We start from the raw sequence: 14,892 nt of genomic DNA, 5'->3' as shown, positions 1-14,892 counted from the left end.
GTTCTGAGGGTTAGGTCTGTGAGCACAATGGGCATAAATGATTATATATATTTGCTTTTCCTGCCTGCTGTAAGTAGTCACGAGTCTTGATTGTTTGAGTGTCTGTATTGGCATTGTCTACCACTGACTGTGTGCCAGAGTCTGTTTCTCCCGCTTTTTGGTATCAAACCCCATTCTCGTGGTTGGGAATTGGCTTTATCCAAAGCCAACTGTAAGGACGTTTTCTTGTAGCCTTGTGCCAAAAAGCGGTTAAATACCTCTTGCTGGCAATGAATGGGATCTTGATTGAGGCTGCAGATACGACGTATGTTGAGGAATTCGCCGTACTGTATACTGCGGATCAAATGGCGGGGGTGTGCGCTAGTGGCATGGAGAGTAGAATTTCCGGCAGTGCTTTTTCTGTGTAACTTGGTTTGTATTTTCTCATCTTGAATGTACACTTCTACGTTTAGAAATTCTACCCTGTCCTCCCTGATAACCGCAGTAAAGCTAAGATTGAGTTAGTTGTTGTTGATAGTGGTCACAAACTGAGAGGCTGCTTGCTTCGTGCCCCCCCATACAATAGACATTGTCTATGTACCTCCAATAGTACTTAATGTGAGAATCCAAAATGTCCTTATCCATGACCTGAGGGCATGCTCCTCCCACCAGCCTACATGAAAACTCGCATAGCTGGGAGAGAAGCATGCCCCCCATCGCCACCCCTCTCAACTGTTGGTATATGGTTTTGTTAAAAAGAAACAGGTTGTTGTGACATACATATATCATAGATAAAAGCATGCTGTTGTGATCATATAGAAAGATGGCTCTGTCATTAAGAAAATGTTTTACAGCTCTAAGCCTGTCGGTGTGATGAATACTAGTATATAAAGAAGCAATGTCCATTGCAATCAACATGTAATTCTGATCTCTTTACTTAATTTTCCTCAGGAAGTCACCAGTATCTTTAATGAAAGAGGGCAATTTGATCACAAGCACCTGAAGTAAAAAATCTGTGTATTTGGACATTGCTTCCAAGATGTTGTTTCTCACCGAGATGATAGGTCTGTCAGGCACAGGGGAAGTGCTTTTGTATACTTTAGGAATGAAGTGCAGGATGGGTTTGATAGGATGGTCATGTTTCAAGAAATTGTATTCATTCTTAGGTAAAAGGCCTTTCCTTTTCCATTGAAGTAAATGTTTGAAGACTTTGTCTTTAACTGAGGCCAAATCTTGTAGCAACTCCTATCGGACAGATGAAGATTGGCTTCTGTTAGGTATTCAGATTCCGGCCATAGAACAATGTTGCCTCCTTTAACGAAAAAAAGCATAGGTGCACCATAAAGTAACAGTACTAATGTTAAAGCACAAATAGTGATGTCCAGAAGTCTTGTTTGTTTGATTCTTTATTTTTCAAATAGAAGGAAACGAACAGCCGACGCATTTCGTCCAAAGACTGGACTTCTTTAGGGCTGTGTTTACAAAGAAAAACATATAGAACATACAATTAAAATCATGAACTATTGTATAACCCAGCAAAGCCACAATAATCACAAATTAAAAAACATTGAAATGCAATGTTACAAAGAGAATGCTCCTGTTTGCTTACAATTCCAAGCCAGTCAAAATATGGCCTACCTCAAACAAGATAAATCGAATCGGTACCAGTCAAACTGATATATAGACTAGATTATGAAGAGATATCATTAATTTTGGACAAAAGAGGCACATATTAAATTCGTTGGAAACACTTTGTGAATATACAAAATGAAAAGATAATCAATCAGAATTCATATGGAAACATTATGAACATATAGTCAGAACATGAGAAATCAAAAATCACAGCAATACTGAGGGTTGACATGTGAAATGAGCTATGGTCGCCACCTGAAATGGGGATATAGAGGATACACACACACCTAACAATGATAGGAGAGACAAATTCCTGGCGACGAGAGTGATCGTATGATGGATGACCGATGGTGAAAGGTCTACTTCGTAGTTTCAAACAAGAACTGAGTGTGAAGAAAAAAAAGAAAGAAAAACATGAAGAAACCAGTCTGTTGTATATAGTGTGTTGACGAGGGGGGAGAAGAAGAAAGGGGACCTCTGTATGAGGTCATCAACATTTGCCGTTGGTTTGGTTGTTTTAATAGGAAAGAGGGGGGGGGGGGAAGTGACACACGTTCAATTGTAGCAGCGCCTGGGGGGTCTGTATATTGTTGCTATCCACCAGAGTTATTGCGCAGCCGGGCTTAAAAAATGTTAGCTGAAGAAAGGAGGAAATTGTATGAATAATTGAAATCTGGTATATTCCATTCTCCAGTCTGCAAAGAGAGTGAATAGGGTCTCTTTACAAGGTGCCTATTCTAAGAGTGTTACACTATTTAAATTGCACTAGCGTTGCTACCCAGACCAGACTAGCTGAACTGCTCCGTTCGGAAGGCTTACCAAGATTTATTTATCATTGAAGGAGCAGGATCGCTTGTCTTCCAGATGTGGGTCAAAGTATCCACGGTGCACCATCCATAGGTTGTGCACCTGAGTATATATAAGACAAGCATTGTCATAAAATGAGACCGAATAGAATACAGAAGGAAAAGCCGATGGCATAATATAGAACGTGAATGTTTACCTGAGCTTTTATAACCGACCCCTCAAAGAACAATTGTATTTTTATTTTTATTTCAAAATGTCTTCTTGCTTCTCGACCAGATTTCTGATAAAAAAAAAAAAAGGAAAGAAAAAGTTGCAATGTTGCCTCCTTTATTCGCGCTGCTGACAAGGATCTCATGTTTAGCATTACATTTTTTCATGAGAGCCCAGTAGCGGTGCAATTTGTGGTTGTCGTTTACTTGTAGAGTTTATGGACCCGTTCAGTTGTTTCAATTCTTCAATAACCCTATCGCTAAATAAGTCAATCGAGTCTTTGGGCATGAGTGGATGAAATGGAGGACGAAAAGGACTAGATGCAGCTGAACCAGTGTTAATCCCTTCCGAACGTAGAATCTCTTGTGAGGAGCCAACACACTCAGAAACCTAGTCAGCCAAAGACTGCAATGTACCTATGGTGGAAATGTGCTTGACTTGTAAGTCGCTATTATCGTTCGCCCGTGTGGCTGGATCATCAAATGTTGTTGTTAAGAGTTTATTCAATTGAAAAAACTTCTTAAATTTAAGTTTGGGGATAGACTTGTATATGTCTTGTATATGTCTATCCTAGATTGTTTGTTTGAAAAATTGGTCTCCGGCAAAATCTCAAGCCAAATGCTAAAAATTGTTCCTATGCTTTGGTTATCACTGTATCTGTGAGGTTTATTATGGTATTGTCCTCATGGTTCATTAGCGCCTCCACTTCCTTGATGTTGTTCCACTGTTGGAATTGCCGCTTGTGGTGCCAGCGCCTCTCCCTCCTGCATTTGCTCCTATTACCTCTTGTTTGTTTTGAGGGTTCCGCGGCTGTAGTGTTTTCCGCCTGTCCAGGGTAAAAAAATTCTATTCTGCTGCAGTGTATCTGGTTTCCACTCTAGACTGTGCAATGGAGGTCAATGGCCTGTTGTCATCCCAATCACTGCTGGATGTCAATGAGTTTGCGTCCAAATAATCATTAGTACTCCTATTGCTGCCTGACTTTGATGGTTACCCTATTTGCAACTTGTTGGTCAATCCTAGTCTTTTAGCAGTGTCAAATTTGCGAGGGAATGTGAACACTGCCTGTAGCGTAATCATCCCTGTCACGGGCAAATTTGAAGACCACGTGTCTTTATAGTGTCTTCATGTTTCTTTACTTCAATGTCCTCATCTCCTTTGGAAACACAGTCCTTTTGTTCACACTCATCCAATGATGCACTTACTTTATCGATTTCTTTAAGAATATTATTGCGGTCAATCTCTGCATATTGACGCTTGTAAGTTGTTAGCAGTCCACTCGCTGATCATCTCCGGGTTGGGGTTTTCAAACGTGGGGGCGATATATAGTTTTGAGAAAACATTTGCCTATTTATGCAGTGACCTATATAGATGTTGAAAATAGAACAATATAACCTTAATATGTTGTACATTTGTTAGGCAGAACTAATTATATATTTATAAACCAGAATATTGCACACATTTATACAAAGGAATACACCTATCTAGGTACACATATATAATCCAAATAAATGCTTCTATACACAGGGATATGGTGTATATTTATGTCTGGGTATTGTGGTTATGTTGGTACAAGCCAACTCTTGAGTAGTCTTCCTAAGATAAGGTAGTTATCCATGGATCTTCTGTTTGGGGGTAGAGAGTTCCATAGTTTGGCTGTTTGAACAGGTTGTGCTACCTATGTTTTTTTTTTTTTCTTGTATGGTGGGATTTTGAGACAAGGTGCCAATCTAGAGCGGAGGTTCCTTTGTTGGATGTACTTGGTGATTTTATTCCTGATGAAGAGCGGCCCTGTTTGATGTATCGCTTTATGGGTGATGTGAAAGCCGCTTGAATGTGGATTTTCTGGCATCCGGTAACCAATAAAGGGCCTTCAAGGCAGGGGAAATGTGGGCATGTGGCTTTATATATGAGTAGTCTGGCAGCAAAGTTCTGAATCTGTTGTAGTTTTTTCATAGTTCTTGCACATGATCTGTGGTTGAGGCTATTGGCGTAATGGAGTTTTGACAGAACAAGAGAAATAGTTACTTGGACCTTGTGTGGAAATCCCCGGTGGGGGAAAATGTGTTGCAGAGTTTTTATAGTAACAAAGCTGGATCTTGCTAGTTTGTCCACTTTGCATTCATTGATAACTTGGAGTCCATGGTAATTCAGAGGTTTCTTACTTCCTTAGATACTTTAGGCGATGTTCCCAGATCATGAGTGCCAGGCGGCGAGTGGGTCATCATTTTTCCAATCTTCACATGAGTGTTTCCGTTTTGTAAGCATTTAATTTAAAATGGCTTCATGTCTTTCAATGATCAATTTTTCTGAGGCAACTGAAAAGTTGTGAGTTTCCACTGTCTTTCGGGCTTTCTAGTAGGAGTATTTGTGTCATCTACCTAGTTATAGCATTTGAGGTAAAATGGATCGATTGGTGCTGGTAATTACTTCATGTAGATGTTCGAAAACATGGGTGAGAAGATAAAACCTTGAGGGACCTCTGCTATTGTGAAGTACAGTTTGGATGAGCAAGGGAGTGGGGTATGGAGGACATTCGAGAGCAGTCCCCTATATGCCAGCTTCATAGTGTCTTTTTGTGTTACTGTCCTGTTCAACTGTGTCAAAGGCGGCTGACCGGTCGAAGCAAAGTAGTGCAACAACCCTGTTCCGGTCAACTGTGTTCTTCAAGTCTTCCCAGATGGCAATGAGGGCAGATTCTGTGCTTCTTCCTGGACAGAATACCGTTTGAAACTCTGAAAGTATGGAATTATCTTCTATGAATTGTGACAACCGGGGCGAATGCTGCTCTTTCTATCAGTTTGTCCAGGAGAGGTGCGTTTGTAATTGGTCTGTAGTTGTCTGGGTTAAGCGGGTCTAGGTTCGTTTTCTTTAGTAATGGATGTATGAATGACTTAAAAAAAAATCATTTGGGGGGTATTTTGAAAATATTCCTGTGGTTAAGGAATTGTTGATGATTCTTCTCACTTGTGTGGCAGCAGAGGTAGTTAGAAAAAATGTCTTGGAGGTCTGGGGTGGACACGGATCAGAAAGGATGCCGGCAGGCCTGCTTGCTTTGACCAGGTCCATAAATTTATTGTGTGATATTTGTTAGAAGGAATGCAGAGGCTGGGTTAGCTTCTTTGTTTTAAATAGGAGTCCAACGTGTCTGCTTTGGTTGCGTAATGATTACTCAGTCTGTGAAATCTTGAGTAATGGGATGAGCTCCATCTAGGCAATGTGGTTTATGAAATTCAGAAAATTTTATAGAATTCTTTGTTAGCACATTTAACATTTTGAATTCAGTGTGAATGGTATATTTTCCTAGCTATTTTTTAATTGCTTACTTGTATAATTAATTTGTAAAGTTTCTGTAGGTGAAGTTTCTGGTTTGTTTGTTTTGAGCCATGCCCACTGCAACTTTCTTATTTGCTATTAAATCTTTTAGCTCTTTATATCTCCAATGTGCTTGTGTTGTTTTGTAGTGTTCTCGGTGTTATTAGGTTATCAAGCTTTCTGTAGACACTCATAGTTCTTGAACTGAATTTGTGTCTAGATCTGTATTGGATGTTCGTTGCATTTCTAAGTGTTCAAAATTGAGTTTGTTCAACGGGCGATAGGTGGATGCATGTAGTTGTATTAGATGTGCTGCTTTGTGTTGTATTATTATGTTGGAAAGCAAACAGATGGTGTTCTGACAATGATTGAGGAAATTGAAAGGTGACTATGTCTGGATTTGCAAAAATGACATCTAGGATGTGATGTGTGTTGGTTTGTGGATGTTGGTTTGTAGACGTTAAGTGCATCTAGGCCGTTGATTGTTTTTGGATGGGGCATATTTTGTTTGTGAAACCAAATGTTTAGGTAATCAAGAATGCATAGGTTGGAGTGTAGTGTTATCCGGTTTGAAACTGTGTCTAGAAGTGTGCCTCAGAATGTTGTATTGCTAGGTGGAGGTCTGTAAAGGAGAAGAAAGTTACAGGAGGAAGATGGTGTAGGGTTGCAACTAGGGAAGAGGGCCTCACAACCTTGTATGGAGATGTCCGCTTTAGTGATATTTAAATGTATGCTTGAGCACAACAACTAAGCCACCTCTTTTGCTTATGCCATTTTGTGTGATAGTTTGATAGCCTAGAGGAATTAAATCATGCGACACTGGTGCCATGCTATCTCCCAATCATGATTCAGTTATAAAGAGTATGTCCGGTGAGGGGTGTGGCTTGGAGGCCGATGTAGGCGGCAGCGGTCCTCGGAGCTCCTCCGCAGCCGCCCTACTCACGCAAATATCCTGACCTCGATGCCGGTTCTCTGACCTCAAAACGGGTTCCTAAAAGCATCGTGCCCTAAATGGCAGAGGAGAAGCACCGTTTCGGGACCCCCTTGCGGCATGAGGACACTTCTCGCCGAGCACGGTGCAGCCTGAACCTCGCCTGCACAAAATGGCGGCCGGAGCGCGCGAGAGGAGCGCCTGACCGAGGTTCCCCCTGGACGCAGGAACGCCTTCCATGGACCGGTGCCACGAGCAGTAGGCACAGGACACTTGCCCACACAAATCAGCAGAGTGGGGGGCTGACGGTATTGGCAGGGAAGCCCCCACGAGCGAACAGGCAGAGGAGTGCCTGACCTTAAGATGGCGGCGCCCCTGCTGTACCTCGAGGCACATTGATTCAGTGCTTAGGGGACAGCGCGATTGCCTGAAGGGGTGATAGCTCTGCGGTTCTACGGCGACAGGGGTGCATGGCCTGCTAAGGAGAGAGGAAGACTGCTTCTGACGCTGGCGGATCACTACTGACTGCAAGCTTGCCAAGGGGTCCTGATTGAGCACGTGAAAGCGATTCGGAGCGAGGAGAACACGGGCGCTGGCCCATTGAGGGCCCACAAAGACCCCCCCTGATGCTGAGGAAGAGAGAGGCGATTAAAGGTGCTTAGCGAAGGAGGCTACCTGCCTTGCTGGTGAGAGCTGGGTTCCCGAGCAGCTGAGCCTCCTGATCAGCGCGTGGCCCCCCGTCTGGGCTCCCTGAGGGGTAGTGGTAGGGCTCAAGTGCGCGGCAAGGAGGAGCGGAATACGGATCCCACGGGTCATTAGGCATAGGAGACTGATTGTAAGAAGGGGGCTACGACGCTGCATGGGCTGGCTACTACACGAGAGCCTCTGAATGGGTGATTCTATTACATTGACCATTGACACAGAGGCCCAGTAATGCAGCGAGTGGGCAGGTACTGAAAGGCTGGACATTCACTGAGCCACCCACGATGTGCAGGGTGTCCAAGAAGAAAGGTTTTGAAGCCTTGCGACTAGATGACCCGGGTCACGCCATGGAGGACGAAGAATTGGCGCCGGGGAATAGAGCTTCCACGCAGCCACGGGACCCTTCCTTGGGCGACATCATGCAGGCCATCATGGCCTTGAGGGAGGCCTTGGAAAAATGGATGGACTCAATCGGCTCTGACCTCTCCCTCCTGAAAGATGACCACCGGAATCTCGGGGAACGAGTGGCGTCTTATGAGCTGACCATGAAAGACATTCTGGACACGGTTGATACCTTGCGAACGCAGCTCAATGAGGTGGGGCAGAGGGTCCGGTTCCTGGAAGTGCGAGCAGAGGACAACGAAGGGCGCACCAGGCGTAATAATCTCCTCATAGTGCGAGTTCCGTAGCGGGAGGAAGGATCTGATGCCCTGCAGTTCCTGGAGACATGGTTAAAAGCGGAGGTGGCGCCTGAGGGTCTCTCTCCCTTCTATGCGCTAGAGCGAGCGCATAGGGTTCCGACGGGACCTCTTAAACCAGGGACCCAGCCGCGCCCGATGGTGGTGAGACTCTTACACTACCGAGACCGCGACTACATCCTCCAGAAAACCAGGGAGTTGCAGAATCTGTGAATTGGCAACAGTAAAATAATTACTTTCCCGGATTACACCAGGGTCGTGCAGCGACAAAGAGCTTCCTTTTTGGCGGTGAAGCGGAAATTGAGGGCTTTGCACCTTCCTTACCCAATGCTATTCCCGGCTTGGTTGTGGGTCACTGATGATGGGAATACGCACTTTTTTCTTGCGCCTCAAGCCACTTGTGATTGGCTGGAAGCCCGTGGTGTTCACCAGCTGCGACCTCGCCTCAACACCTTTCCCCTACCACAATGCCAAAGCAACGCCCAAGTTCCCCCGCAGATTGGCGACAAGAACGTGACAAGATAATATTGGTAGTGGCGGCCATCAGCCAGGGAGCTCTCAGCCCAGCCAGCAACACGTCTGAGCATACAGGGAATGGAGAACAGAGCCCCAGTTCCAGCAGCGCCCACGGGCTCTCGGAGACGGAATTACCAGGCGTCACTCCACAAACAGCGGATGGGGTGTTTGGTTGACTGAACAGTTGCATGAACAGCCTGACTTTGTAAGGTATTAGGGTGGGCTGCTGGGCCTTGAGATTTGGTGCCTGGTGGGAGGCTGGGCTGATATAGAGCGCAGTTGAATTGATGGGGGGGGACCAGGGTAGGGAAATGTTCACACAGGAGTGGGGAGGGGGCTGGGGGGACCTCTGGGATTCTTGAATCGGAGTTCCAGGCAGCCTGAACTGATTGGACTTTGTGTCTTTTCTTTGTTTGGATGGGGATGCCTCGTTGGATGCCTGTCCTGGGGAGTTGGGGATGTTTGAATTGTTCTATTTGTGGGGTTGGGTTCAGGGGACCTGGGCGTGTGTGGGTGGGTGCTGGGATGGAAAATGATGTAGAACAAAGTCAGCAATGGGACCCGCATTAGGTTACACATGTCTCACATGGAATGTAAAGGGGATGAATACTATGCATAGGTGACACGTAGAGGGATACAAATTGCCTTTCTCCAGGAGACCCACCTCACTGCAAAAGAAGGGAAGGTGCTCCAACGCCGCTGGAGGGGACAAGTCTACTACACTACATACTCGGCATATGCGAGGTGGGTCTTAATTTGGGTAAGAGCTGGGGTTCCCTTTCAGTGCGCCTCACAATTGATTGACCCAGAAGGCAGATACGTGGTGCTCCAGGGGAAGCTGGATGGTCGAGATATAACTCTGGGATGTTTATATGCGCCTAATGTGGACCTTCTCATTACTGTCCCACAAATTAGCATCAGTCTTCGTAGGACCTCTACTATTTCGGAGTGATTTTAATTGTGTCACAGACATTGATTTAGACTGCTCACACCCACCCTTACCGAATGCACCAGCGGGTAAACTGGCAGTGGCGCGCTCTACCTGGCAGCAGACTTGGGGGCTGATTGACACTTGGAGGGTTCAGCACCCATTGCATAGGGATTACTCCTTTTTCTCCGCCATCCACGAATTACATGTTCGCTTGTATGCATTTCTATGCTCCCCTGAGGTACATGGGGAAATTAGCAATAGTGAATATCTCACTCGTACTATTTCTGACCATAACCCACTGATGGCACAGTTACAGTGGTCACGGCCGCGCCCCAGAATCCCTACCTGGAGACTGCGCCCAGAAACACTTGAGAACCAAGTATTCCGAACCACTATAGCCACGGCCATTGAAGACTATTTTCAACTTAATGCAGGGACTACGGAATCGGTGCTCATTGAATGGGACGCCTATAAATCAGTGGTGCGAGGGAGATGTATTTTGGCGGCGTCCGGGACCTAAACGACATTACTGCAAGACATCAAATGGGATGATGAGCGATTGCGTGCCCTGGAAATAGAGCGCCCCGAACGACCAGATAAGCTAGATGATTATTGGTAGCTAGGGAAGCAGTTACAGCAACTGTAGAGCGCCTACGGTGCTTTGACTACAAAGCCTATCTCACTCAGGCGTACTCAAAGCGGGATAAATCGGGAGCCCTTTTGGCCTGGTTGGCTAATCCAGCTTGGCGCAGCTCTGTTATACTTGAATTAAGGGACCAGGCAGGTGCGGCACGCTTTCACCAGCAAAGGATAAATGATCTGTTTTTCGATTACTATACAGAGCTTTACTGTAGTAGGGTGCTTCCATCAGAGGAAGAATTACAGAATTTTACGAGGGGTCTGGATTTGCCGGAATTGAGGGATGAGGATGCGAAGCAGCTGGGAAGAAACATCGAGGTGAGGAAAGTGCGAGTAGCAATTAAAAGTATGGCACGGAAAAAAAGCCGGGATCCGACGGTTTTCCGGTGGAATTCTATCTCACTTATATCTATCTCCTTGCGCCTCGGCTGGCGTGGCTCTACAATGAGGCCAAACAGTTGGGTGGGTTGCCGGAATCCACCAGGGATGCAATCATTATCCCGTTATTGAAACCGGGCAAACAACCCTGGGATAGAACGGCGTATCGCCCTCTATCCATGCTAAACCTGGATTACAAAATTCTGAGCAAAATCTTAGCGACTCGGCTGCTGCCCCACATGTCCACGCTGATCCATGCCGATCAGTCCTGGTTCATCCCCGCCCGCAACACAGCGCTAAATATACGACGGCTGCTACATGTTCTGGAGGCTGATGCTTATGAGGTGGATACCGCAGCGGTGTGTGCTGTAGACATCGACAAAGCTTTCGATAGTTTAGAATGGGATTACCTGTCATGAGTCTGATGGGGTTGGGGCCAGATTTTGTGAGCTGGACGGCTTTATTGTACAAAGATGCCACGGCCAGGGTGCGAACCGGAGGGGTGATCTCCGAGGCATGTAAAGTGGGAAGGGGCACACAACAGGGTTGTCCCCTTTCCCCGTTGTTGTTCGCTATGGCGGCGGAACCTTTCGCGGCGCATGCTCGCTTTGGGCAAGCATACCAGGGAATGGACGTATATGGGCAGGTCCACCATATCGCACTTTATGCGGACGACCTATTCATGTTTTTGGCAGATACGGGGGAAGCCCTGCGAGGAGCAAAATCTCTGCTGAGACCCCTAAGTGTGGTAGTAGGGTTGAAAGTCAACTGGACAAAGTCGTGCCTATTTCTGACACGCGGAGGTAGAGACTGCCCGCGGTCGGTAGAAGGGGTGTCCTGGGAAGAAAGAAGTCTTCCCTACTTGGGTTCGGTGATTTACCACGAACAGGGAGATCTCCTGGACGGAAATGTGGGGAAGGCGATTAGGGGTGCCAAAGCTGACTTTGAATTCTGGAGCACCCTCCCTTTATCTGTAGCAGGACGTTTGGCACTACTCAAAATGGTGACCCTGCCGCGCTTCCTCTACTTCTTTGGGACTCTACCGATCTGGATTTTGGCGAGCTACTTTCGGAGGCTGATTAGTTCCTTTCTGTGGGATTCCGGCAGGCGCAGGGTGGCGCTCGGGACGCTCATGAGACCCCGAGCAGAGGGGGGACTAGCGGTCCCAGACTGAGACGTACTACCTAGCTGCCCAACTTCAATGGCTCACACAATGGGTGGCGAGGGCCACTAGGGATGAGGGAGAGGCGAGAGAACCGACGGGCCCCTTGCTGGTGCTGTCTCGTATAGTGCTGCGCCTCCCGCTCGGAGATATGCAGCTCACTAAGGAGTTTGCCATCGCGCGTAAATGTTGGCACAGATATCTACGAAGAGGGGGTATAGCGATCCCTTATGCGCCCGATATCCCATTAAAACTGTGCAGGGCACTGCCACTCGGAGGAAACTGGCGGAGACTGGAGGACTGGGAGCAACAGGGCTTAGCGACCATAGGAGACCTATACGAGGACGTCAATCTGCTGCCATTTGATGTAGTCGGGGACCGTTTTGAACTGCCCGGGGGGACTTCCTGGTTCATGCCGCGCTCACGACAGCGATTCGTAAACACTGGAAATCTGGCTTGACAGAACCGCCTACCTCTATGGGTTGACAATACGTCGTGGTTGCTGCAGGCACAATCAAGGCGGTCTCATGTTTGTATAGGCGCATGACCCACGAAGCTCTAACACCAATGGTAAAATTGAAGGCGAATTGTGAAGCGGACATAGGAATGGATATACCAGATCCGGCATGGGATGGGATAGTGGAGAGAGCCTGGAAGAGTACCCGTAATGCGCAGTTCCAGCTGGTGCATTTTCACATCCTACATAGGGCATATCTAACACCAGTCTATTTACATAAATACTTTCCAGCCCAGTCTGCGGCCTGTCCAAGATGTGCACAGGGGGATGCCGATTTTAAACATATGGTGTGGGCGTGTCCGGCGCTCGATTTCCTTTTGGCAAGGGGTGTCTGCATTGCTGAGGGATGTTACTGAGAGGGACATACAACCCACTTTGGTGCACTGCATCCTCCGTTGGTTTCCCCACACCTCAAAAAACAAAATCACTAGTACATTTATTGATCTGGGATTCCTCTTAGCTAAAAGAACCATAACCTCTCAGTGGAAGGCGAACAAAGGCCCCAATGTAGATAAATGGAAGCAGGAATTTAGTAAGTGGGCCCGATGTGAGGGGGAGGTCAGAATACAAATGGCGCATAGAACATGAAATGAACAGGCAATAGAGAGGGCAAGAACCTGGGAGAGATTGGTCATGGAATTCACACTCCCCGCAGAGGAGAATGCCCGGTTACTCACCGTTAATATCCATTACTCCGAGTCCTTGTCTCCCCGTCCCATTCCTGATCCCTTCCCTCACTCCCTGTCTTGGGTTTAATTGGGTGATTGTCTGTTTTCGTTCTGGGTTTTCTTTGGTATTCTCTGGATGTTAAGATGATGCACTTCCCCCTTTATGGTCGCCTGAGAGTGACGCCATATTGGGGGAGGTGCGAAAAAGCTCAGCTAGGTAGTTGGTTTCTGTGGAGCAGACTAGCTGCTCACTGATAAGGAATGGGACGGGGAGACAGGACGAGGAGGTAATGGAGGGTCCCCTGCACATTAGCCCTGGGACGCACCCACCATAGAAGGTCAAGATGAAAGTAAGTCGCCTAGCACGAATTGATTGCACACCGAAGCCTCACACTGGCCAGTGAGACGCCTCATACCACATAATATCCACGGATCCAGTAGCGAGATAGGAGTAAAGAAGTCAACCCCTTTCTAGCCCAATGGGGGCTGCATCACGACACGCCTGGGGGGGAGGGGTGAGGAGGGAAGGCGGAGAGAGACCATAATTGGAATAGTACATAGGTGTTGGAGGGGCGGGGGGGGGGGGGGGGAGAGGGCTTCCAGGGGTTTTATTTCGACCATTTACCATTGGTTGCTCTGGCATTTTATTGGCCCAGAGCACAAGAGATATGTATGCAAATTTCACTGATGCCCATAGACATTAACTGTGTAATAGTCTGTGGGTAGGCTGATGCTCATGCTTCTTCTATGATCCGTGTGAAATGTCTTACTGTGTTCTAATTGCAATAAAAAATGTGTTTAAAAAAAATAAAATTAAGAATATGTCCGGTTTTGTGTCAGTGAGAATGTCGTAGATGGGATGCTTGTTTTTTTTATACTGCTCAATCCTTTATTAGACCGTTTAGAGAATGTGTTTTGGTGATGGTGTGGCTGATTTATAGAAGAGGGAGCAGTGTAGCGGGTGTGACCTTCGTGCTGGTATTAGCTGTATGAAGATAGCAATAATGTAGTTCTGTATCGTATTCCTTGTCCAGACATTTTGATGGGTCTGCTCTTGTAGGTGGTGGAGGTGGTGTTTGAGAGCGAGTTGGTGAGCTGTGTTTTTGTAAAGTAGCCTTGTGCAGTAGAAAAGGAGATGCAAAGTTGTGGAGTGGCATGTTTATTTTCTTTACGTCTTTTTAGGGTGTATGTGTTGGGGATGGAGGTGCAGCATGTGGGAAGTTTCTAAATTGTCCAATGGATGAGGTGCAGAAAAGCGTTGCTGTGTTGCTGTAGATCTTAGGTGTGGGGGTAGAGAGAAGGCTTGGCAGTAGAGTTGGTTTAGGGTGTGTATTGTTTGTGTAATTAGCTGGGCGCGATGGGTCTATGTTTCTGTTTTGTGACGGAAAGTATTATGAGGTGTTGTGTGTCTGAGATTTTGTTGTGCTTTTATGTGTGTTATGTTTAGTTTTTGAGGGGTAGTGAGAGGAGCTGATAAGTTTTCTGAGAGGTCTTTGTATGTAAACTATTGTTGGTGAGTGGAAGCTGCAATGTAAAGGGGGTGGTGATGTGTTTTGGGAAAGTGTATGTGGCGTGGGAAAGGAGCTGGACACGTTAGGAGTGTTTATGAAAGATTTATTTATTTTAATTTTTTTGTTTGGTGGAAGAGGTAATGTGTTTGGTAAAGTGGAGTGGTAGGTTTGTGCGGTTGTTTTTTTTTTTTGTAAAAAAAAAGGAGGGTGGTGATGGATGAAAAGATGGAATGTTAAGTATATGTTCGGTGGTGACAGAAAGGGGTCTGTTAGTAGTTTGAGGGTAGAGCTGGTGC

The 14,892-nt window shown here is 46.4% G+C and overlaps 1 protein-coding gene across 18 annotated transcripts in view; it reads left to right on the top strand.

Annotated features, from left to right (window-relative positions):
• UBR5 (ubiquitin protein ligase E3 component n-recognin 5) overlaps positions 1–14,892 on the top strand; it is a 2,064,863-nt gene that overhangs the window by 179,601 nt on the left and 1,870,370 nt on the right. The window lies entirely within an intron of this gene.

This window comes from Lissotriton vulgaris, chromosome 4_1 (assembly GCF_964263255.1).
Source record: "Lissotriton vulgaris chromosome 4_1, aLisVul1.2, whole genome shotgun sequence".
Classification (NCBI taxonomy): Eukaryota; Metazoa; Chordata; class Amphibia; order Caudata; family Salamandridae; genus Lissotriton; species Lissotriton vulgaris.
The sequence above is the reverse complement of the archived record's forward strand: the minus strand, read 5'-3'. Positions and strand labels throughout refer to the sequence as shown.